General features: G+C 48.4%; 1 long non-coding RNA gene across 1 annotated transcript; it reads left to right on the top strand.

Moving 5' to 3' along the window:
* The first annotated feature begins 465 nt into the window (after positions 1 to 465).
* LOC102168134 (uncharacterized) lies at positions 466 to 24,753 on the top strand. The gene is made up of 3 exons (XR_014818206.1): positions 466 to 541; positions 16,585 to 16,740; positions 21,960 to 24,753. It is a non-coding gene; the product is annotated as an uncharacterized LOC102168134 (long non-coding RNA).
* The last annotated feature ends 461 nt before the right edge of the window (positions 24,754 to 25,214 follow it).

Genomic DNA, 25,214 nt, shown 5'->3' with positions numbered 1-25,214 from the left:
TTTTTTTTTTTTTAATCCTATACGTTTTCCTAAAAATAGTTTACCAAAAGCAAAGCCTGTTTTAATTTAATTATACTTTAAAAATCCATCATCTGCCAGCCATTAGTTACAGTAACATGAGAATTTGAAATTCTAGTCAGCAAAAGAGAAATCCCAAATTAAAGAAATGTCACCATCAAGATGCAGAAATACATCTCTTTGCCGGTCTTCCCACCTGCACTTCTTGTGCTGGGTATTTCACAGTTAATGGTGAACAGGAAGGATCTGGAGGCGACCTGGTGCTTTGGGAGGTGGGGTGGAGGGCTCGGCTGGGCGCCTTGCAATGACGGCATCCTCTTGATGCTGATACAGAAGGAAGGGTCATAGCCATGCCAGGACAGTGACAGCAGGGGCAGCTGCCACCGCCCCCTCCCCTGGCACATGCCACTTGACTCAGTGCCTAAAGATAACAAAACAGAGCCATAGGAAAACAGAAGAATTCCATTAGCCGGAGCAGTCGTCCTCAGGAAGAGGCACACAGGCTTCAACCTGCCAAAGTTCCGTGAGTAATGAACGCGGCCCCGGAAAATTTATGGATTCTACCGTTTTCAACCACCCGACAAGGGTTTTCTACGCCTCTCAGCAATTTTAAATGTATGCTTCTCTGTTGCCTCCTCCGCTGCCATGCTAAATTGGCAGCTTGGAGGGCCGAATCTCCTCTTTCCTGGAGGGGCCGCTTTCCTCCGTGAAAAGAGCTGGGCTGAACATTTAGAGAGGAGAAGGGAAAAAGAATAAAGGAAATAAGGCAGCAGGAATGCACAGAGAGCAAGGGTTTAAAGCAGTGAAGTCAGTCTAGTGCAAAGCAAAGGAACAGACAATAGGCAGACAGAATCCAAGGATTCCCTCATATAAGGACTTAAAGGTCAAGAGATAAGATAAACCAAAGCTGCTTTGGCACCTATCAGCAGCTCCCTTTGGGGCTGGATTTATTGCCTTCTTGGGTAAAATGTTGGCCCTTGACTTTGCTGCACTATAAAGACTTGAAGTATGGGGCTGTCACTTGTCCCTACACTTAGTTTTTCATTCAAAAGTGTCATCTGGGGAGTTGCCATTGTGGCTGAGTGGGTCAAGAACCTGATGTGTATCCATGAGAACGCAGGTTCCATCCCTGGCCTCGATCAGTGGGTTAAGGATCTGATGTTGCCGACAGCTTCTTGACCTCTTCAGAAAAAAAAAAAAAAAAAAATGTGGAGAAGGGAAATCAAGAGGTACAAAGGAGAAAATCCTCCAAGCAAAGAAAAGAATGACTAAGATAAAAGCACTGAGATAAAAGCAGCAGCGTGAAGTACACAACAGTCGGAAATTTCAGTGAGAAACGCCATTGGAAGTGGATCTAGATATCTAAAAATATGTAAACGGAAAAGTCAAGGAACAATAGAATAAAGCATTGAAAAGAATTTAAATCTTGGGAGTTCCCTCGGGGCTCAGCAGTAATGAACCTGACTAGGAACCATGAGGACTTGGGTTCCATCCCTGGCCTCGCTCAGTGGGTTAAGGATCTGGCGTTGCCACAAGCTCTGGTGTAGGTCACAGACAGGGCTTGGATCCCGAGTTCCTGTGGCTGTGGTGTAGGCCGGCAGGGGCAGCTCCAATTCGACCCCTAGCCTGGGAACTTCCATATGCCATGGGTGCAGCCCTAAAAAAAAAAAAAAAAAAAAAAAAAGGAAGAAAGAAAAAGAAAAGAATTTAAATCTTATTCTAAATTATTTTCTCGTGTCAATGTCATCTTCTAAAGACCTGAACTGGATAATTCAAGCTTAACCTGGAAACACTTAGCTATCCGGGGAAGCACAGATAACTATTTAACATAGTCGACTATCTCTTTAAGGACCAAGGAATTCTTGTTAACTTCAATCATTATTATTATTTTTATTTTTATTTTATTTTATTTTTTTTTGCTAGAAGCCTATTTCCTCTAGTTGCGTGTTTAAGAGCATGGACCCCAGAGCCATACACATTTGAGTTCAGCTCTGTCCTTCCCAGTTGGAGGGGTTGTGGTTACATAACCAGTTGTGGTTATATAACTAGTAATAGGCAAGTTGCTTAAAATTCATCTGTGTGATGAGGACAATAATAGTAACTTACAGGATTGTCGTGAGGATGAAATGAGATAAGGAGTAATGAACACAATAAGCACTCAGTAACTCTTAGCTGTTGCTTGTTATTAGAAATTCCACTCTGGATGAAAAGGTGTATCCATTAGTCCCAATTTTTTTTTCCATATCATATAAACTTGTTTTCTTGGAAGTCTCAATTGTCTCTGTCTTTAAGATGGAATGTATTGGGAGATGGGTTAGATAGGGCAGGAAATGGGGGAGAATTTGATCAGTTCAGGATGACAGCAAAGAAGGTGGATGTTTACTGACATCTCGAATACCACGGCTTCGAGCATACTTAGGCACAAGGATGCTCATATTTGCACATTTTTTGCCCTTGACCAATCATAAAATGGAAACTCACTATCACTTTCTGTTTTCTGTCTGTCTCCCAATCCCGAGGTTCTGGTTTTTTAAAATAATTCCACATGTAGCCCATTAATTCAAGCAGAACCTGGACTTTTCAGATTAGTTTTCAAAGTTGTTTAGCCTAGATTTTTTGTTTTGTTTTGTTTTGTTTGTTTTGTAGGCCCGAACCTGTGGCATATGGAAGTTCCCAGGCTAGAGGTCCAATCGTAGGTGCAGTGGCCAGCCTGCACCACAGCCACTGCAACACAGGATCCAAGGGAGTCTGCGAGCTACAACTGCAGCTCATGGCAACGCTGGATCCTTAGCCCACAGAGCGAGGCCAGGGATTGAACCTGCATCCTCATAGATAGTAGTCAGGTTCAGACAGTTATTGATAAGCACTGGTAAAGGACCACCAATGAAAGGGAAATACTAGGAAAATGTGGCACAACTGAGCTCCCCGGGGGTAGGCCAGGTAGCCGTTGTTAGCGGGTGGGTTGCCCTACGACTCCTCGTGGGAAGAGGGAGGGCATAGAGCAAAGGGGAGACACTTCTGGGGCCTGCACGCTCTCCCACGGGTCCCTCCCTCCCCTCACACCAGAGAAGCCTGGTCCCAGGAGCCCATCCCTCCCGACGCCTCAGGATCCTGCATTTGGCTCATCCCTTCCGTGTTGGGCATCGCCCTCCAAACCGGGTCCTTCCCAGGCTTCCCATCTCTGCCGCCTTCAAAAATATCCTCCCTCAACCCCGTAAACCTTTGCTTCTGTTTCTTCCCTCCCACCGTCCAGCATCTTGATGGAGAAGGATGCTCGCTCTTCCCACCCCTCATCGCGTATGCACGGCTGTTCTTCCGCTTCTCCTCGGAATCAGCTCTCAGGAAGGACCGTGTTGTCCGCGTTTCTAAAGCAGATGGACGGGAGTTCCCATTGTGGCTCAGCCGGTTAAGAAACGGCCTTGTATCCATGAGGACGTGGGTTCAATTCCTGGCCTCACTCAGTGGGTTAAGGCTGTGGTGTGGCCCTGAGCTTCGGTGTAGGTCACAGACATGGCTCAGATCTAGTGTTGTGGTGTAGGCCTGTAGCTGCAGCTCAGATTCGACCCCTAGCCTAGGAACTTCCATATGCCTGGGTGTGGCCCATCCCCCAAAAAGAGAGAGAGAGAGAGAGAAAAGAAAGAAAAGAAGATAAAGCCAATGAATGGTCTTTATCTTGTGTATGATGCTCCCTCTCCGCCCCCCTCTTCCTCCTCTGAGTGCTGCTGGCCTGGGCGTATCCACGACAGCCTCTCCTATTTTCTTATCTGTGGCTGCTCCTTGTCAGTCTTTGTTGTGGGTTGAATTATGTCCCCTCAAAAGACAATGTTCAAGACCTAACTCCTGGTACGTCGGAATGGAACCTTATTTGGAAATAGGGTCTTTGCACAAATAGTCAAATCAATAAGTTCATTAGGGTGGATTCTAATCCAGTGAGCGATGTCCTTATGAGAGAAGGGAAATTTGGACATGGACTTGAACAAGAAGAAGGTCGTGTGATGATGGAGGCAGAGGTTTTAGTTGCATCCACAAAACAGGGAATCCCAAGGACTGTCAGGGCTCACGGGAAACCAGGAAGAAGCAGGGAGGGACCTTCCCCTGGAGCCTCCAGAGAACGTATGCACCTGTTGACACCTTGATTTTGGACTTTCGGCCCAGAGAACTCTGAGAGAATATATTTCTTTTTTCTTTTCTTTTCTTTTCTTTTTCCCTTTTTACGGCACACCTGCGGCATATAGACGTTGCCAGGCTAGGGGTCCAATTGGAGCTGCAGCTGCTCCCTATGCCACAGCCACAGCCACGCCAGCTCGGAGCCACATCTGTGACTTGTAACACCACAACGCATGGCAATGCCAGATCCTTAAGCCGCTGACTGAGGCCAGGGATTGAACCTGCATCCTCACGAATACTATGTTGGGTTCTTAACCCGCTGAGCCACAATGGGAACTCCAAGAATACATTCCTATTGTTTAAAGCCAGTGCGTTTGCAGTCCTTTGTTAGGGCAGCTTGAGAAATGAATATAGTCCCCTTTCAGGCTCATCCTACGTTTAGTGTAGGTTTTCCTACACACTTAGTTCGAGTCTTTCAAAAATTTCTCTGCATCTCCTCCTCCTGGGTGACCTTCTCAACACCTACGCTTCAGCTGTGGCTTCTCCGCCTGGACATCCTACCTATCCTTCGGGGCTCACCTCCGACCTGGCTCCCACGGGGAGGCCTTCTGCAGCAGGTGCCCACCCACAGCCCGTGTGGATTGCTGCCCTCCGTCCAAGGGCTCTTGAGGGCAGGCGGAACCCTGGAGCTCGCTGCGAGTTTCACACCCCCCATCTGAATGTTTTTTGATCCTTGGGATCAAATCATCCCTGCTTTGGGTTGTTTGATTTCATTTACTGTGCAAAGAGCCTCCGCAGACGCTAACCATCCATTCTGGGAAGCAGTGCCTGAGTCTCTTTTTATTCCCTCCCTCCCTGCCCGGCCGGCCGGGCTCCGCGTGGGATGGAAAGGAGCTGATCCTCCTTTATGCCGCTGCTGGAAGGAGAAAGAGCCCTGTGTCCCTCTCATGTGCTGCAGGACAGAGGGACCCAAAGAACCAGCTTCAAGACAGAGGGAGGAGCCGGCCCCCCGGGCAGCCGGAAGCAAGGAAGCATCCTCATTGGATCTAAAGAGCCTTCCAGAGCTGGGTGAAGATGCCAAGCCGGTGCCTGATACTTCAAACATGGCTCTGTGCTCCCTTCCCAAACCAAGGGAAGCGCCCTCCAGCAACTCTGCTTAATTACGCTGTTCTGAGAAGCGAGGAAAGTCCCTCAGCTGAGCAGACCGCAAATTGAGCCTGAATCGCCAGCAGACTCTTGTCATGCAGACTATTCCTCGTCATCCTCCTGCACACTCTGCCTGCCCCTCTATTAAAGAACCCAAGGAAAGGAGCCTGCATTTGCTAGGAGAGCTGGGCACAGGGGTCCTGTCTGTGCGGGGGGTCCAGGCGGGAATATGGGAGCCGGTGTGTTTCTGTGCCCCTGAGCTTTAAACGACCCACCACCTAACAGTCCTGGATAAGGACATCGGGGCTGAGTTGGGGACCAGAAGACGTGGATTCTAGGTTCTGCCCTCACTCCCCACCTGCGTGCCTTGGACGAGCCTAGAACGAGTCTCACATCTCTGTTCACAGATTTCCAGGCTGTAAGATCTGAGGAGGGAATTCAAGAGACTGGAGTGAGAACGAACACAGGAGAGAATAAAAAAGAAATCACCTCTGGGAGTTCCCATGGTAGCTCAGCAGGTTAAGAACTCAACATAGTGTCCATGAGGACGCGGGTTCAGTTCCTGATCTTGCTCAGAGGGTTTAGGGCACAGCGTTGCTGTGAGCTGCGGTGTAGGTCACAGATGCCAGCTGGGATCTGGCATTGCTGTGGCTGTGGTGTAAGTTGGCAGCTGCAGCTCCAATTCAACCCATAGCCTGGGAACTTCCATATGCTGCAGGTGCAGCCCTAAAAAGCAAGGAAAGAAAGAAAAAGGGAAAGAAGGGCAGGGGGAGAAGGAAGGAAGGATGGAAGGAAAAGAGAGAAAGGAAACCTTTTGTAAACTCTAAGGGGCTGTAAGCAAGCAAGGTCTTTGTCCTTGGTGCAAAGAAGCGGGATGTGGCAGCAGGTCGGGGAAGGGCGTGCCCTCCAGGCCAGGACCAGGCCCTCTGTAATGGGTGTCTGCTTACGGGACCCCATCAGTGGTGAGATTGCCAAGGTAGACTGTGAAAAATAGGGCAATGGCCATTTCATATTAAATAAGCATATGGCGTGGTTGCGATCAGATGTGGGTGTTTGGGGAGCAGAGAGACTGCGTTCGAAACCTTTCTCTGTCCTCTCATGTGCAACACGGGGCAACTTACTTGACCTCACGAAGCCTCATTTCCTCCGCTGTAAGACAGAGGTGGTAATGACTTTGCCCTTCATGGTGTTGCGGTGATGATTAAAGGAGAGAATGCCTATTAAGCACAGGCCGAGCACCAGGCCACTGGTCAAAGTCAATAAATACTACCCAACCCTGGCCTGTGGGGTCAGACTGCTCTGTTTGTTCAGCCATTCACTGAGCTGCTTTGTCCAACCATCCAAGGTTTCGTTCAAATGCCACCACCACTAGGAGACGTTTCATGATCCAGTCCCGAACCCTGATCCCCGGCCTGTACTGCTCTCAGTGTCAAGGTCAGGGCCAGCTCCATGGACATAGGACCTGTGTGGTGGGAACTGGCCTCAGGCTCACAAAGGCCCCACATTTGCTTTATTTGTTTGTTTGTTTATTTATTTATAAGGCCGCCCCTGCAGCATATGGAGATTCCCAGGCTAGGGGTCAAATAGGAGCTGCAGTTGCCAGCCCATGCCACAGCCACAGCAATGCCAGATCCAAGTCGCCTCTGCAACCTACACTGAAGCTTGGGGCAACACCAGATCCTCAGACCATTGAGTGAGGCCAGGGATCAAACCCACATCCTCACAGACATCAGGTCGAGTCCTTAACCCCCTGAGCCATAATGGGAACTCCCTCACCCTCGCTTTATTGCTGTCATTGTTGCTGTCTTTTTGAACAAGAGATTGCATTTTCACTGTGCACCAGGCCTTATGGGTTATGTCGTGGGTCCTGGTTTTCATACTTTGCCTTTGCCTCAGTTCCGCCTTGCAAATTGTGCTATTTGTGGTGAACATGCCTTTTATTTATTCATTTGTTTGTTTCTTTGTTTGGTTTGATTTTTGAGGGCCACCCCTGTCGCATATGGAAGTTCCCAGGCTAGAGGTAGAATTGGAGCTGTAGCTGCCGGCCTACACCACGGCCGCAGCAACATGGGATTCCAGCCACATCTCCAACCTACACCACAGCTCACAGCAATGCCAGATCCTTAAGCCACCAAGCGAGGCCAGGGACCAAACCCACATCCTCAAGGACCCTAGTCAGGTTCATTACCGCTGAGCTACAGAGGGAACTCCCTGCACCGTATTTTTCTAATTCATCTGCTTTTTGTTGGGGATTTGCTGTTTAAAATGGCCCCTGAGGGTGGTGTTGAAATGCCATTTCGTGTCCTCAGAGCGAGAGGCTATGAGGCGCCTTGGGGAGAAAAATACGTGTATTAGACAAGCTTCATTCAGGCATGAGTTCAGGGCTGTTGACCACGAGTTCAAAGTTAATGACTCAACAATGTATGTTAAAAAAGATATCTTGAGGCAAAAACACACATAAAACAAAATGATACATTGCTTGATTGATGAATACTGTTGTAACCAAAAGTTCCCAGGAAACGGACCCTTATGTTGCCTTTGGAGAGATGGTTCCGTCTTCACTTAATTCAGTGTTCGCAATGGTTTCCTAGGACGTACCTGCCACTAGCAAAGAAGGAGAGGTGCCTCTAACTTCTTTAAAGGTAGTGAGACTGTTTCATTTGTTTTCTCATTTTCCCATCATCATGCCTGCCCCTCCCCCGGTGCCGAGTGCGGGGCCGTGAACCTTGGTACGAAAAAAAATGATGACGGACTTCCGTTGTGACTCTGACATTGGAGATGTGGTAACAGCCGACGGTCGATGCTGAGATTTTACTGTTGGCTCCCTAGGAAATCCGAGTCTCCTTGTGATACTGTGGTTATGGGAAAGACCCACACACAGCAAGGGTTGTATGTTACTCTGGTTTTTTTCCTGCGTGCAATGAGAGAGTACAGCAACGAATGGTCATGGAGGGACTAGTAGGCTTGCCTTCTTCATGATCCTCAAACCACTGAAGACCTAGACTCAAAACCTATGAAGAAAGACGTTGTCACTGAGTTCTACAGGGAGGCAGAGCAAACCAAGGGGTCTTTATTTTCAGAAAAGGACCTTTGGCTATAGGGGAGATGGCGGTTTTAAGCCCTTCTCAAGGGAGCCATTTATGAGAGATTAGCTGGAATAAATAGCCTGGCAAGAAAGGCACCCACCCCTTGGGACAGACATTAAAGACTCCTAGAATAAGTAATATATGATAATGAATATACTTATAATGCTTATATAATAGAATATACACTTATATAATACAATACATATATAATATATACTTAAACAATACTTATATAATATATGATATGATACACTTATTATATATTAAGCAAATAGGATTCCTGGAGTTCAGGCTGGGAGTTCTCTAGAGTCTGCAGAACACAGAAGTGGATGAACTCATTTGCCCACTTGCCCGTAGGATGATGGTAATGCCCACTTTATCACAGACGAGCTTTTCTCCAAATCTGGAAAGCATGCAAGCTTTCCAAAACCTCTATCCTGATCTTCCTTGGGAGGTAAATGATTTGACTTGTCATTTTATTCACTGCATTTGAAGAATAATGTGTGTCTAAAGGGGTCAAATAAGTGAGCATCTGGCCTCCGGACACAGTTACTCCTCCCACTCCCCCCGCCCCCACCCCCACCACTATCCATCTCCATGCTCTGGGCTCTTAACCCCTGGCAGCAGGCTCTGGCCCCTCTTTCTTCACCCTGCCCTTCCTACTTTGGAAGTAGGTCCATAGCTAGACAGGCTGCTTCAAAAAGAATCAGCCCAGGCCGCTGAGTAAACAAGTAAGCCCAAGACAGGGCTGTCCACAAGAAAGATAAGGTTCAGATATGATGGACACACCATTGATGAAACAAGCATGAAGGCATAGCAGGTATGGAAGAAATTACTGATGTGTCCCAAAAGCTGGTGAGTCGAAGGTGTTAGACCATGTGTCTTTTGAGAAAAGAAATGAGAAGCTCTTCACCACCCTTGATGGCATGTCTCTTTGGCTTTGGCTAGTAAACTGGAATAAGGTTATTTGAATTGAATGGCTGGTGAGAAAGAGGAGCTTCCAGCTGAAGAGAAGAGGAGTCTCTGGAACTATAAATAGCACACTTGGGTTAGAGCGCAGTATGCAGTTGAACATGATAGGGGAAGAGGGAATAAAACCTGAGCTAGCCAATTAAGTCATGGGATAGAAGCCCAGGAATTCAAGGGAAAGGAGTATTTAGTCCAGCAAGCAATGGGGACCCACCAACCACTTCCGGCAGGGGAATAATATACATAGAAGGGCACTTAGGAAATGGATGCAACCCTCATGCACACATAGATGACTGGAGAAAGATGAGAGCTGGAAGAGATGCTGGGGGTGGGGGGGGGGGCAGGCTTTGGTGATAGCAGGCAGCAGGGATGAGTGAGGGGTGCAACTCCAGTGGGGATGAAATGGAAGACTTTGTGTCTGTGGCCTTGGACACAGAGTATGTGGGGGTGAGGGTGCACAGGGGGTTGGGGGATTCAAAGATGTGGCTTTTGAGCCCCAGGGACTAGGAAGCAGAGGTGTCTGGTGAGTGAGGTGGATAGAAGGTTTTGGTATGTGGTGTTTCATATGCTGGAAGTAATTGAAAATTGGCAGAGTCTAGAGATGAAGTCATCTGAATTACATTTCAGATATTAACGCACCAACTGTTCCAACGTTATTTCTCTGTTACCCACCAGTATTTCTCCAAGAAAGTATGTCCAGGCTTGATTTCTTAGGTGATCTAGGCAGAGTGAAGCCTGGCTCTGATATACTGGTGATAGAGATGGTTTTCCCCCCAAAAGACTCCAAGTGGAGATTGTAACATCACTAGACTTCGGGTTACTAGTGGAAGTAGCAAAATCTTTGCCTTAGCCTTTTTACCTCTCCCTCCCCCCACCCAGTCTCATCCTTCCACCCAAACAACACACACACACACACACACACAGAGACACAAACACAATCGAGTTTCTATTATTCCAAGCCCAGCACGAGCATATGCAAAGGACAGACACGGAGTTGAGTAAGACGTGGGGCTTTCTTCAGAAGAGCTTACAGTCTGGTGAGGACTCAAATAGTTGGCTACACTGATGATTATTGAGAACCTACTATGCACTGAACACAGATTTAGGAGGCACTAGGGGGCAGTGCCGCCTAGTGGTTAGGAATAGATTGTAGTAGCTAATGCGGAGGTCCTGGAGCCAAATTAGCTGGACTTGGTCTCACTCTGCTGCTTACTCATCAATTTATTAAGTGTCCCGATGCCTCAGTTTTCCTGTCTGTAAATTGGGAGTAATGATAATTACTTCATAGGGTTTTATGAAGATGACGTAAGTCAATACGTATAATCTACCATTGTGTGCTAGGAGTTCCTACATGTTCCTAACACATGATAAGCATTCAATAAATGCTCGCTATTACTGTTAGACAGTGCCTTCATAAATATGATTTCATTTAATTTTTATATTAGTTCTGCAAAGCTAGTATTATTTTTCCCATTCATGAATGAGGACTTCAATACTCAGGAAGAATAGCTGACTTTCTCTGGGTTGCCATGCAATGAAAGGACCACGACATGAATCAGGTAAGTCCACGCACGGCTCATTCAACAAGACCGCAGTACATCTTGTTACAGGGCAGAGTGAATCAGAGGAGGATGCTATAAATCTCACTGTGACCTAAAACCTCAAAACTGAAGATAATTTTTAAGTGGCTGACAATGAAATAATCAATAATGACTAGCACTCCTAATATCATTTCTTAATTTAAGCTTATTCCACAAATAACCTTTTAACATTATTTAATTGTGCTAACGAATTAGATTGATTTCTTTGATTTCATGAACTACCCCTAGAGACATGGCTTATTGAAAAATGAGCTCCTCATTTCCTATGGCTGAAACCAGTTGGCTAAAATTAATAAATAAACAGATGAATTTTTAGACAATGTCACGTTCCTGTCAAGTGTCCAAAGGCTCTGTGTGAATGTCAACAAGGGGTACGTATTTGTAGACCCGGAGGTATACAAGGTCAGTTACGAGGCTGCAAGGATAAACTCTGTGTTGCACAAAACAAATCACATCATAGACATTGGCTGCTTCCTGTCCACCAAGCTGATGTGAGGAAGTCCAGGTTAGGCTGACTTTCTCTTGGCCTCTCCACAGCCCTTTTCCATTCCTCCCTCAAGAGTCTTTTCAAGGCCAATGTTTAATTTGTCATCTGGTCAACCTCTAAGGACTAAGCTTGGCTCAGGCTCTTGCTGAGGTGAGGTGAGCTAAGGGGTTGGCCTGGAGTGGCCCCCAACTCAAAGACTCCAAAGGCAGAACACCAGCCCTAACCAACAATGAAAGACAGAGGTTAGTACAGAAAGAGCTGTACCAACTACCAAGACAAAGGGATGAAGGTGAGACTACAAATGAAAAATGGGAGATACATCTGGTTTTTTTGTTTTTTTTTTTTTTTGGTCTTTTTGCCTTTTTTAGGGCCGCTCCCACAGCATATGGAGGTTCCCAGGCTAGGGGTCAAATCGGAGCTGTAGCTGCTGGCCCACACCACAGCCACAGCAACACGGGATCTGAGCCACGTCTGCAACCTACATCACAGCTCACAGCAACACCGGATCCTTAACCCACTGAGCAAGGGCAGGGATTGAACCTGCAACCTCATGGTTCCTAGTCAGATTTGTTAACCACTGAGCCACGACAGGAACTCCCAGGAGATACATCTGAAATCAAAAAGATTCAGAGTCGTTCAAGAGAAAGGGTATGTTAAGAGGAAACCATTCCTTTCACATGCGGGAGGATTCCAGAAGTCAGCCTAGATCTGGACAAGAGAGTAGCTATTTAAACACATGTCTTCTCTACACTGGACTGTAAGCCTTTTGAAAGCATGATGTGTATCTTGTCATTTTTTCCTCTCTCCCATTGAGGCTGACAAATGGCAGACACTCAGCAAAAATATTTGTTGAATGAATTAAGGAGCGATGAATAGAGTTGATAATGCACCACCAGCTCTGTGACTACCTCAACCAGTAATAACACCTATCGCTTTTTGGACATCTGCCATGTGCCCAAAATTGTGCTAATAACTTGGCGTATGTGGTTTTTTGTTTTTGTTTTTTTTCATTTCTTATAAGGCAGATGCTGTGCTTAGCCCACTTTATAAAGGAAGAAACTCAGGCTTAGAGACGTTCTCTCTTCCAACATTGCATCCCTAACAAGTGGCAGAAAGGGCAGATAGCCCAAGTCTGTCGGACCCTTCAGTCCATGAACTCGACCGCTCGGTTATACTGTTTGGGAAGCCCAAGCTTGTTTAGACCCTGAACTGGAATCTAAAGATTGTATAAGAGAATTCCCTGTTTTTGGCTTCAACCCCCATCACCCATCCTCTGTACATTTTAGGCGCATCGCCACCACCGTACATAATACATTGTCCAATAATTATGTTCAGATGAGTGTCTTGACCACAGGGCCTTTGGGTTCACTTATGTTCCCCTATTGTGTGTAGCATAGTGCCCGGAATACAGTAAATGTGAAATAAGCATTTGTAGTGTTGGGTTATTGACTTCTGAATCAATGGTCATCCCTAAAAGACGATGTTGACTAGAGACCATTTGTGTTTTGATCCATGGATTCCCTTATGTGGGGACTGAAAGGTCAAGAGATAAAATAAACAAGGATGTTTCAGCACCTCTCAGCAGCTACTGTTGGGGCTGATGTATTGCCTTCTAGGGTGAAATGCTGGCCCTCAACTTTGCTGAGCCATCAAGACAGTGATTTTAGGTGTGGGGCTGTGAGTTTGTGGCTGAATGGGTTAAGAACCTGATTAGTATCCACGAGGACGCAGGTTCGATCCCTGGCCTCACTCACTGAGTTAAAGATCCGGCTTTGCTGTGAGCTGTGAGTGTAGGTCACAGACACAGTTTGGATCCCACAGGGCTGTGGCTGTGGTGTAGGCCAGCGGCTGCAGCTATGATTCAACCCCTAGCCTGGGAACTTCCATATGCCTCAGGTTCAGCCCCCCAAAAGACACACACACACACACACACACACACACGTGTCATCTGGCACTGGAATGAGGGCTCTGTTGTAAGGTGTTTACAGGGCCTCTGGACCTCCAAGGACATGGGGCAGGGAGGCCAGGAGAAACAAGGATCACCCTGTTCTCAACTTGAAAATTAAAAGAGTAAAATAAAGGAAGACATTTCAAACTATAAAAAATGTAAAGCTTTTAGCAAAAAAAAAATTATAATAATAACAATAATAACAAGAACATCCTAGAGGAGGGATTAACAGCACAGCCTTTGGAGTTAAACATGTGTCACATTCTAATTCCTTTCTCATTATCTATGTTCTATAGGGCAAGTTACAATCCTAAGCCTCAGTGTTCTAATCTGTAAAATGGTACTAATACTGAAGACCTTATATGGGAAGCATTAGATAATGCACGCGAAATATTTAAATCAGCACCTGTTACATAGCCCGATAAAAGATAGCTTATTTAAATGGTTAAAATTCATTTGTTTACTTAAAAATATTTCCTTAGCACCTACTGTATTTTGTAGGCGAGGCACCTTGCTTTACCCATCAACGTAGACTAGTGAGCAAATACACACAGGGTCTGAGCCAATACATCACAGAGCTTTGTGGTGAATTGTAAGCGTAGCGGCAGATTCTTCTCTTCCTTGTCTCCACACTCCCTTCATGCTCTTTGAGTGCCTGCCCTCTTTGATGCCAAACTTTGTCCTAGGACTTGCTTTGGCCCGTGGGATGTCAGCCACCAGGACACAAGCAGAAGCGTGTAAAATCCTTGTGCTGGTAGAAGCCCTGAGGCTACCACCAGACGAAGAAGCCCAAGCTAATCTGCTGGATGTTGAGAGGCATAAGGCCCCGTTGTTACTGCCTCCCTGTCCGAGAGCTGCCAACTTCTAAGATGTGAGCGAGGATATCCTAAAGTCATTGCCTCCAGTTCATTGACCAACAGACCACAGAATGAGAGCGCCCAGCAGGAATCAGCTGATGAGGACCCAACAAGAAAAGCCACCTAGCCAGCCCATAGAACTGGGAACTCAATACATGGCAGTTTTGTTTTCTTCTTTTGGGGGGGAATCGGGGGCAAAAGTGGCATATGGAAGTTCCCAGGCTAGGGGTCGAATCTGAGCTGCAGCTGCAGGCCTACACCACAACACTAGATCTGAGCCATGTCTGTGACCTACACCGAAGCTCAGGGCCACACCACAGCCTTAACCCACTGAGCGAGGCCAGGAATTGAACCCACGTCCTCATGGTTATGAGGCCATTTCTTAACCGGCTGAGCCACAATGGGAACTCCCATCCATCTGCTGTAGAAACGCGGACAACATGGTCCTTCCTGAGAGCTGATTCCGAGGAGAAGCGGAAGAACAGCCCGGCATACGAGATGAGGGGTGGGAAGAGCGAGCATCCTTCTCCATCAAGATGCTGGACGGTGGGAGGGAAGAAACAGAAGCAAAGGTTTACGGGGTTGAGGGAGGATATTTTTGAAGGCGGCAGAGATGGGAAGCCTGGGAAGGACCCGGTTTGGAGGGCGATGCCCAACACGGAAGGGATGAGCCAAACGCAGGATCCTGAGGCGTCGGGAGGGATGGGCTCCTGGGACCAGGCTTCTCTGGTGTGAGGGGAGGGAGGGACCCGTGGGAGAGCGTGCAGGCCCCAGAAGTGTCTCCCCTTTGCTCTTTGCCCTCCCTCTTCCCACGAGGAGTCGTAGGGCAACCCACCCGCTAACAACGGCTACCTGGCCTACCCCCGGGGAGCTCAGTTGTGCCACATTTTCCTAGTATTTCCCTTTCATTGGTGGTCCTTTACCAGTGCTTATCAATAACTGCTGTGTCTACCAAGGCTCCATCTAAAAGGATTATCTGAGAGGAGGGAGCATAAGGATGCAGGGCTTTAGAAGCAAGCATTCTTCATCCATCTAGAAAACAGCCTGGACGGGAAGGCAGGATGGCGTCATCACCTTCATTTCACATGAGAGGAAACTTGACTCCAGGGAGGCAAGGGTTGGAGACAAGTTCACGTGGATTTAAACCCCTCGCCTAAGGAATCTTGTTGGAGCTTTTTCCACTGCAAAGAGCTGCCTCCCCCAGTGGCATGTCAACAGTGGTTCAGAAGTTGCATCAGAAAAGGAATAGTATGGTTTCCAGAAGGAAATGGAACTTTTTTCCTCCAAGATTTGTAAAGTAACAGGAAATATTTACGGCCTTATGTTCTTAGGAATAACAAATAGAGCTGCTTTGGGGAACTCAATTTGCCTTCCTTGAGACGGTCATCCCTGATGGAGATGAAAGTAGGCAAAAACTATCTTCCCATCATCTTAGAGCATTATCTCTCTTGCAAACACACCCTCTGCGCCTATGGTGTGCCAAGAATTCGTCTAGGGACTAAGGGATAAAAGTGAGGGGGCATCACCTGTGTTCTGAAGGGCTTCAGAATCTGGGAACTGGGCAGGCTGCCCCGGTCACCTGGACCAGGGAGACCTGGGAATACACGCTTGTGGTGGGGAAATGATGATACATCAAGGAAGCTGGTGGGACATAAAGTCTGTGAGAAGAGAGGGGAGGGAGAAGGGTGAGCCCCCAGATGGGGGGGGCAAGATTGGGCCAGGGAGGCAACAATAAGAGCAATAATAAAATACATTTGTGTGGTAGTTACATTTTATGGAACACTTTATATATAGAGTCATATATTTTTTTTTTCATTTAATCTTTACAGCGGTGCTTTGAGAGGTAAACAGTAAGGCCCCCTTTCCCTATACTGATAAATGAGTGTTCCCTAAGCAGCAAGGTATTCAAAATGAATAAAGTAAGAAACCTACCCACACTATAACACACATTCATTAGACTTATCTTTCTGGATTTCATTGAGCCAGTATCTTTTAGTTTGGGGGAATCCTAATTTATTATTATTATTGCCTTTTAGGTACACACCTGTGGTATATGGAAGTTCCCAGGCTAGGGGTCGAATCAGAACTGCAGCCGCCAGCCTACACCACAGCTCACACCAATGCCGGACCCTTAACCTTCTGAGCGAGGCCAGAAATCGAACCCACATCCTCACGGATACTCGTTAGGTTCATAACCCACTGAGCCACAACAGGAAGTTCCGGGTTGCGGGGGGACCCTAATTTATCATGTTCAGCCTGAGCAGCGCTCCACACTGTCTTCTCAAAGTTCCTAATACTGACAGCTCAACTCTGAAAGCTGATTGACAATCTCAAGCCCTGCCTTCCCCATGTTCTGCCTCCTCAGCCCAACGTGTGTTCTTTGCCATGACACCGCTGCAGTCCTTCCTGGTCTTTTGTTAACTGATCACCTGTCTGGGCACCAAGAATTGACAGCTTCAACTGGAAAACTCATTTAGGTGGAGTTCTGAGCAAGTCTGCTAATGATGAACTTCCTTCTTCAGTAAGTGATTCATACAGCACCATCTATCCATCCATCCATCCATCCATCCATCCATCCATCCATCCATCCAACAAATGTACTGGATGCCCACGACATGCGAGACACACTGACAGACCTTGTAAGGGACTCAAGTAACAAGACTTGCACACAGTATTTGGAGTCTCCTGGGAAGAACAGAATGAGCACATGAATAAATAACTAACATGCCGTCAAAGTGAGAAGTGAGAAAAGGGAGCTAGGTTCATATGTTCTTTTATTTCTTTAGCAATCGTTTAATTAAGCCCCAATTATGGGAAAGGAATTCTGCCAGGTTCTTTCCCATATGTTACCTTATTTAATCTCCACAACAAGGAGACAGATGTTCGTAGCGCCATTTTACAGATGGGGAAACCAAGGCTCTCCTTCCTTCCTTCCATTTGGAGCGGCCTCATGGAAGAAGTTTTTTGATTCTTGGTTTGGGGTTTCTTTGCTTGTTTTGTTTATTGTTGTTGCTGTTGTTCAAGTTTGAAGCTTGCACAGGATTTTAACATTCAAATCTAGAAGGAGGGTTTTTTTTTTTTTTTTGAAGTATAGTTGATACACAATATGGTGTTAGTTTCAGGCATACAGCACTGCGATTCGGTTATATATATAGATCTTTTTTCAGCATATTTTCCCTTCTAGGTTATTACAAAATATTGAATATGGTGAGACTCTAGGAGGAGTTAACATGCAGCTTGACCTTCAAGGAATCAAGCTTTCATGGGTTCCTTTCAAGGTCCCAGAAGATGCCACAGACAAGTGTGCAGGTTTACGTGTTTTTATAAAAGTTGCCAAAGTAACATATTTTAGCATTCTGTCCCAAAATGCCCCGCAGGTCCCATAAGACTGGATACACCTCTGCATTTATAGAATGAAGGGCCTGTGAAAAAGAGGGAACTCCCCAGACGAACGCAGGGAAGGGGAGAAGGTCAGGGCCCCGCGGGAGGAGCGTGTGTGGTCCTTTCCGCGCAGGAGCAAAGCAAGCCAGGGCTCGAAAAGGTGGGATGAGGGCTCCCTGGCCCTGCATCTGCCTCTTGCTGCGCTTCTCCTGGCCAAAGTGAAAGAGGGGCCTTTCCTCCCCAGGGCGACCTCTCCCACCCCAAACCCGCCAGCCACTTTCTCCCCGGGCCTTGTTCTCCCTCCCCATCATCGGGGCTCCTGCTCCGCTGCCCCCCTCCCCATATGGCGCCCTCATGGTCCCCGACCGAGGAAGGGAAGGAAAGAGGTGTGTTGGGGGAGGGAAATAAAGCTCTTTCGAAGCTGTTTCCACTCCAGCCTCAGTCCTTTCTTTGTCTTCTCATTCTTGGCCCAGGTTCTTGACAGAAACCGTCTCCAGTGTTTCCATTGCCTCAACGCAGCTCGGAGGACTTCTCTGCCCACTGTGGTCTGGCTCCTTCCCCGCCCCCGGCACCCACTCCTCCTGGAAGGGCTGCTCCTGCCAAGGTCGTCAACAACCTCCTTGCTCCAGACCATGCCCAGCGCGCCTCCTTGGTCTGCACTGTCCTTGGCATCCTGTCTCCGGGGACCAGCTCCCAGGCTCGGCTCCTGCCTCTGCACCGCCTCCCTCTCCATCTCTGTTGCAGGCTCTCCTTCCCACCCCCGGCCTTGAACACAGCCCTCCTCTGCTTTTTCCCCATCACAACGGGGCTATTTCTCCTGTGTGTCGCAGGCACCGAATTTCATTATGTCACAAGCGGAGTGATGCCTCTCATACCCCCACCCATACCTGCCCAGACCTGAGAGCTGCTGTCCTATGCTCCCCGCCCAGGAAAGCCACCATCGTCCACAAGGGGGCTTGTCCCCTCCCCCCCCCACCATCCCCCACAAATCGTTGCCCAGAGCTGCCCTTGACCTTTCAGATCCCCTCACCTCTGCCTCCTTCCATCCACCCCGGATGCCACGATTCCTGCCTGGATTCCTGGAAGTGCCCCCTCACTAGTCTCCCTTCTCTCCAACCACTTCTCCAAACCACAGACCGAATGCTCTTTCTAAAATGAAAATCTTGGAGTTCCCATGGTGGCTCAGCAGGTGAAGAACCCAACATAGTGTCCATGAGGATGCGGGTTCGATTCCTGGCCTCGCTCAGTGGGTTAAGGAGTAGGCATTGCTGCAAGCTGCAGTGTAGGTGGCAGATGCTGCTGAGATGCCATTGCTGTGGCTGTGGCTAGGCTGGCAGCTGCAGCTCCCACTGACCCCTAGCCTAGGAACTTCCATATGCCGCAGGTTCAGCCCTTGAAAGAAAAAATAAAATAATAAAATAAAATAAAATCTGTTCACACATTACTCTTCTGCTTACTGCCTTCAGTGGCTTCCCACTGCTCCCAGGACTGAGCAAACTCCCGCCAGGGTTTTCAAGCCTTTTGTAGTCCAGCCCCCTCCCTCCTGTTGTCATGCTCCTGTCAGGCACTAGAGCCACCCGCCCTGCCCATTTTCTCTTGCTTCCAGACCTACCCCATGACCCCTCTGTTTTCCTGCCCAACCCACACCCCCGGGCCTGGCCTTTCCTGGCTCCCTCCTGTGCCATCTTCAGGTGGCTGCAAGTGACTTCGCACCGCTTGCCTTTCCCAGGAAGCCTTCTCTGACTTCCGGGCCAGGATTGGTCTCGGGCTGTGTGGGTCCATAGCACTTTGCCCGCGGGCCCTGCTACATGCTCAGGTCCTAGAGAGGAGGCAGCAGGACCTTGTCATTATGTGTCCACAGCGGCAACCCCAGTGCCCGGTACGTGGAGAAAGAAATAACGTCTTGTCTGAGTGACGAGCAGAGGGTTGGAGGAAACCAGATGCCCATGGGCACTGGATGCCAGGCTGGGGAGGTCAGGCTTTTTTATTTTGTAAGGGAAATGGAGCCCAGGCAGGATTTGGAACAAGGGAGAGCAGTGACCTGACCCGTGCTTTAGAAAGTTCACTCTGATGTCACAGGGGTCGGAGGCTTTGCGAAAAGAGATGACTCAGAACACAGGAAGCCCTTTTGGCAGGTTCTTGTGGGGGTCTGGGCAGAAGGTGACTAAGCCTGGGCCCAGGCAGCCAGACAGCAGCAGAGGGAGGACCAACAGACACACAACACAGACTGGGACCAAGAGCAGATGAGCCTGGGGCTAGGGGATCCGGGTGACCAGGGATGGTCTGAGACCTGGTCTCTTTGTCCTCCAAAGTCGCAGGGTCTGGGGCTTCATGCCTCTGCCCCAAACCCTTGTATGGAGAATATGCATTTGCGTGGCACTGGTTTTTTTATCCCGCCCTTTTTAGGGCTGCACCTGCAGCATATGGAAATTCCCAGGATAGGGGTCGAATGGCAGCTGCAGCTGCCGGCCTACCCCACAGCCACAGCAACGCCAGATCTGAGCCACGTCTGCAACCTACACCACAGCTCACAGCAATGCCAGATCCTTAACCTACCAAGCAAGGCCAGGGATCGAACATGGTTCCTCACCGATACTAGCCAGGTTTGTTACTGCTGAGCCACGATGAGAACTCCAAGCTCACTATTTCTCAAGCACCTATGCCCTGTTGGACAGGCTAGTCCAGATGACAGCAGGAAGGATTAGGAGTGTTTTCACAGAGTTAAAGTGCACTGGGCCACACCCAGGGAAAACAGCACAGGACACACAGGTCCTTGACAGTGGCAGGTAAGAGTGTGGGCCACCTGCAATCCAAGCCCAGCTTTGCTATTTACTGGCACAGGACCTTGAGTGAGTCATTCAAACTCTCTACACCTCGGTTTTCTCATCTGTGGAATGGGTAGAACAAAAGTGACAATTCCCAGGGCTATTATGAGCATTAGATGAAAATATCAGCATAAAGCCCTTAGCATTCAGTGCACTGCATCCCTTAGCTGGTGTGATTTCTCAGCCTGCAGCCCTCTTCAGCAGAGCAAAGAATTCCAGTGGCCATCTGATTCCCATTCCAGGTCTTTAGGGTCTCCCAGGGCTACTTTCTATTTTTAGTATTTTTTTTTAATTGACCAAACTGTATTCCTTCTTAAAAAGAGCTTCCAGGAGTTCCCATTGTGGATCAGTGAGTTAAGAACCCAGTGTTATCTCTGTCAGGATGTGGGTTCGATCCATGGACTCACTCATTGGGTTAAGGATCTGGCGTTGCCATGAGCTTTGGTCACAGATGTGACTCAGATCTGGTGTTGCCATGGCTATGGCCTAGGCTGGCAGCTGCAGCTGAGTTGACCCATAGCTGGAAACTTCCATATGCTGCAGGTGCAGCCCTAAAAAAAAAAAATCAAAAAAAAAGGAAAAGAAAGAAAGGAGTAGAAAGGAAAGAAAAAAAAAAGAAAAGAAAAGAAAAGGAAGAAACCCTAAGCAAAAATACTAATAAAATATTTTAAAAAGAGCTTCCAAAATGTAACTGCTCCTAGAAATGATTAGTAATCATTTTTTATTGTCTTTTTTTTCCCTTTATGGCCACGCCCATGGCATACGGAAGTTCCCAGGCCAAGGATTGCATGCCAGCCACAGCTTCGACCTGAGCCTCTGCAGTCGGATTCTTAATGCAGTGTGCCACAATGCGAATTCTGTGTCTTTCTTCTTTTTTTTTTTACATTTTGAAATTTTGTGGTAAAATACAAGTATAAAATTTACCCTTAGTGGGAGTTCCCATTGTGGCTCTGTGGTAATGAATCCAACTAGGATCCATGAAGACATGAGTTCAATCCTTGGCCCCACTCAGTGGGTTAAGGATCCAGTGTCACCATGAGCTGCAATGTAGGTCACAGATGCAGCTCGGGTCTGGCGTTGCAGTGGCTGTGGTGTAGGCCAGCAGCTGCAGCTCTGATTCAACCCCTAGCCTGGGAACTTCCATATGCCATAGGGCAGCCCTAAAAAGCAAAAAAAAAAAAAAAAAAAAAAAAAGAAAGTACCATTAGTGACATCAAGTGCATTACAATGTTGTCCAACCATCGTCATTATCTAGTTCCAGACATTGCATTACTCCAAAGGAAACTCAGTCTCCATTAGCAATCACCCCCCCCCATCACCCCCACCCCAGCCCCTGGCAACCGAGAATCTGCTTTCCGTCTCTATGCATTTGCCTGTTCTGGACATTTCATATTAAATCGAGTGCTTCTTTTATTCCTAAGACGAAGTTTTATTTTCCCTTGGAAGCAGTAGCCTCCGTCTGGCTCTGCCGCTTTTGACTGTGTGCCTGTGGACGAGTTACTTGATGTTTCTATAGCTTGGTTTCCTCCCCTAGAAAACGAGGATGCCCAGCGTAGGACCCTGTGCGAGGGATAAAGGAGACAGCACTTGCCCAGCGGTTCCTGGCTACCTGGGCACTGTCAGCAATCGCTTTGCTATTTTCTTTTTTATTATTATTATGGCTGATTTACAAAGTTCTGTCAATTTCTGCTGTACAGTAAAGTGACCCAGTCATATGTATATCTTTTTTTCGCATTGTGGCTCACAGCATCACTACACAGCGTTGCTGCTGCAGGGGCTGTGGCTCAATTCCTGGCTAATGTTATTTTCGATTTCACAAGTAAAGCAAGCTCTTTGGAAAAGAGAAATGTACACACAAGAAAACTGCCTACGTCCCCCAACAACGCTGGCAGTTGAAGGTCAGTGGCCACATTGACCTTGATGGCAGCAGCAGCCCCACAGGCAGGCGTTCCGGGAAGTGGACGTGAGCCTGCCTCTCTGCACTGTCACCCCGATACTGTGAGCCCTATTTCCTCATCTGTCACCATGGGAAAACCTGAACGGCAGGAGGCAGACGCGAGAAGCAGACAGGGCGTCTCAATGTCAAGGGCCTGACTCAGAGCAGGGTCTCAGCGGCCAAGGGTGGGAGAGGGCTGGAAGAAGGCAGCGTGCAAGGAGCCCCCTCAGCCACAGGCAGTGCACACAGCGGTCTTGCGGATCCAGGGAGGAGGTGCTGAGCGGGGCAGGGCTGGGTGCTGTTTGCAGCCCTTGCTAACCTTCACATTCATCGCTCTGTGCCGCCATCCCGGCCACTCGTCCCCAGGCCCCTGGGCTCCCAGGAAAATGGGCAGCGGGTAGCACAGAGGACGTGACGTTGTAAGAGCAGGTAGTAGCTGGAGCTCACACGGAGGGTTTCTGGGCCAGGCACTGAGCCCAGGGCTCCCCACGCCCTTTGTCATCTTCCACGCCCCATGTCATCTTCCACGCCTAGGGAGGGGCAGGGTGAGGGCACTCCTGCCACCACAGCCCTTGAGCCCGGCCTGGGAGAGATGGCAGGGGGCCGCCCAGGGGCTGTCGAGGCCTCTGGTCTCCCAGCCACACCTCCTCGGAATCTGAGGAACCACAGCTGCTGCAAAGGGAACAACAAAGAAGGCGACAAAGGACTTAAGTTCAACTCACCAAGACCCTAGAAAGTAAAGGGCCAGGAGCCTCAGGTATTGGAACCTGCTGGATGACACTGAGACTCCCAGGCCAAAGCCACGGGCTCCTTTGAGAAAGCCAGAGCAAGGCCCCCTCAGCTGAGCACACGCCACACGCCAACGAATTGGCAGGTGATCCCTTAATGCACAGCCGACCTGAAACAGGGCCGGGGTCGCTCAGGGGGCCGTGGAAAGGGAGGGTGGCGGACTCCTCGCCAAGGGAAGGCACCCACACTGTTAGAAAGATTTGCCCCGCACTGGCACCATCAACCAACCGTGGTGACTGCGACCATTGCTGGCGCTTCCGTGGGTGGTGGCGCTACCGGAGTAGAGCCCTCTCCTTTTCCACGCCGAGCAGTGCAGGATGGCAGAGGGAACGCCAGGCAGAACCAAGTTTCGTCTCCCCACCAGGAACCAGCTGGGTGGCCATAGGCCACTCGCTTAACCTCTCTGGCTCTCCATTTGCAGACGTGATAATGAAAGATGTGACTGCAGGAATCTAAATTCCCTTCTGGCTCTCCGTTCTTTTTTTGGGACTTCTCGCATTGACTTTGGGAATCAGCAAATGAGGCCAAGAGAAGCTGTGGCTACATTACTCTTCCAGATTGAGCAACAAACGCCTCAGCCAGCAAGGCCTCCTACAGCCCACAGTTCGTAAAACTGTGGAGCTAAGGCAGATGAGTGAAAACTGTTTGGAACCACTCAAAATTTAAAAGACTAAAGAACTGAATTCTTTTGCCAAAGGAAGAATACTTTTGTGATGCCCCCACTTCCCTTTCCTCTGTTTTCTAACTTGAATTTTCACGAGTAGATTTAATAGACTTCAGAGTCAGCAGAACTGGGATGGAACTCTGGTTCCTGGAGAAGTTAACCTCTGAGCTTCAGTTTCCTCATCTGTACAATGGGCATGTGTACTTCTCCAGCAGCACTGTTGGAGAGGTAAGCAGAGATTTCTGTTGAGTGACACAGAATGCGTTAAGCATGAGGTGCTCGTTAATGTCCACCTTTTTGGCCCTGGTTCTAAAGCAAGACACAAGGCGGGTGTACCACCTTTTCCTCTCGAGTTTCTTTGAGGGGAGTTCCTGTTAGGGCGCAACAAAAACGAATCCGACAAGTAACCATGAGGTTGCAGGTTCGATCCCTGCCCTCACTCAGTGGGTTAAAGATCTGGCCTTGCCATGAGCAGCAGTGTAGGTCGCAGATGAGGCTCTGATCCGGAGTTGCTGTGGCTGTGGTGTAGGCTGGCAGATGCAGCTCCAATTCAACCCCTGGCCTGGGAACCTCCATATGGCGCCGGTGTGGCCCTAAAAAGCCCTAAAAAAAAAAAAGAGTTCCTTTTGGGATACAGACATATTTCTTCTTCCCCTTGGGTAAAGCCCACTGTGTTTTGCACAGCGCTGAGCATAATAAATGAATTCATCGGAGTTCCCGTCGTGGCTTGGCGGAAACAAATCTGACTAGCATCCATGAGGATGTAGCTTAGATCCCTGGCCTCGCTCAGTGGGTTAAGGATCCGGCACTGCTGTGGCTGTGGTGTAGGCCAGCAGCTGTAGCTCCAATTCGACCCCTAGCCTGGGAACCTCCATATACCGACAGTGCAGCCCTAAAAAGACCAAAATAAACAAATAAATAAACACTAAAATAAATGAATTCATCAATTAATGAAATCACTCTTGTTCTTTCCTAAAGTTCTGCCTTCCTTCCTGGAGTTCACACTATTTCTCCCTTCCTCTTCGAGGTGGTGGGTTTAAGGCCTCTCATGACCTTTATCTCAGAGACTGTCCCTTTATGAGGAGAGCTCCTGGCGTTTGCATCTCCCAGCAGAACACATGTCCCCTGAGAGACGCAAGGCTCCAGGCAGCCCAAGAATGGAAAGCAGAGGCCTCCCCACCACCCCCAAGAGCGAGGCCAGCCCCCTAAGTGGGGGGGGAAACATGGCAGTCCCTTTAGTCTTTGTGCTTGTCCAGCCCCAGGAAACTACACAGGCCTTCAGGCTCGAGCGCCTACAGCATCCTTCTAAGTACAGTTTTAGCCCCGCCCTCTCAGTTTCCCAGACTCAGAGCATGAGTGTCAATGGGAGGGAGATGGAAAGAGATGGGAGGGAGAAGCAT

This window comes from Sus scrofa, chromosome 10 (genome assembly GCF_054392235.1).
Source record: "Sus scrofa isolate SSC_HxYL_T2T_F1_AM1 chromosome 10, Sscrofa_HxYL_maternal_Yorkshire_Landrace_v2.0, whole genome shotgun sequence".
In the NCBI taxonomy this organism is placed as follows: domain Eukaryota; kingdom Metazoa; phylum Chordata; class Mammalia; order Artiodactyla; family Suidae; genus Sus; species Sus scrofa.
This window is presented reverse-complemented; position numbering and strand designations above follow the sequence as displayed.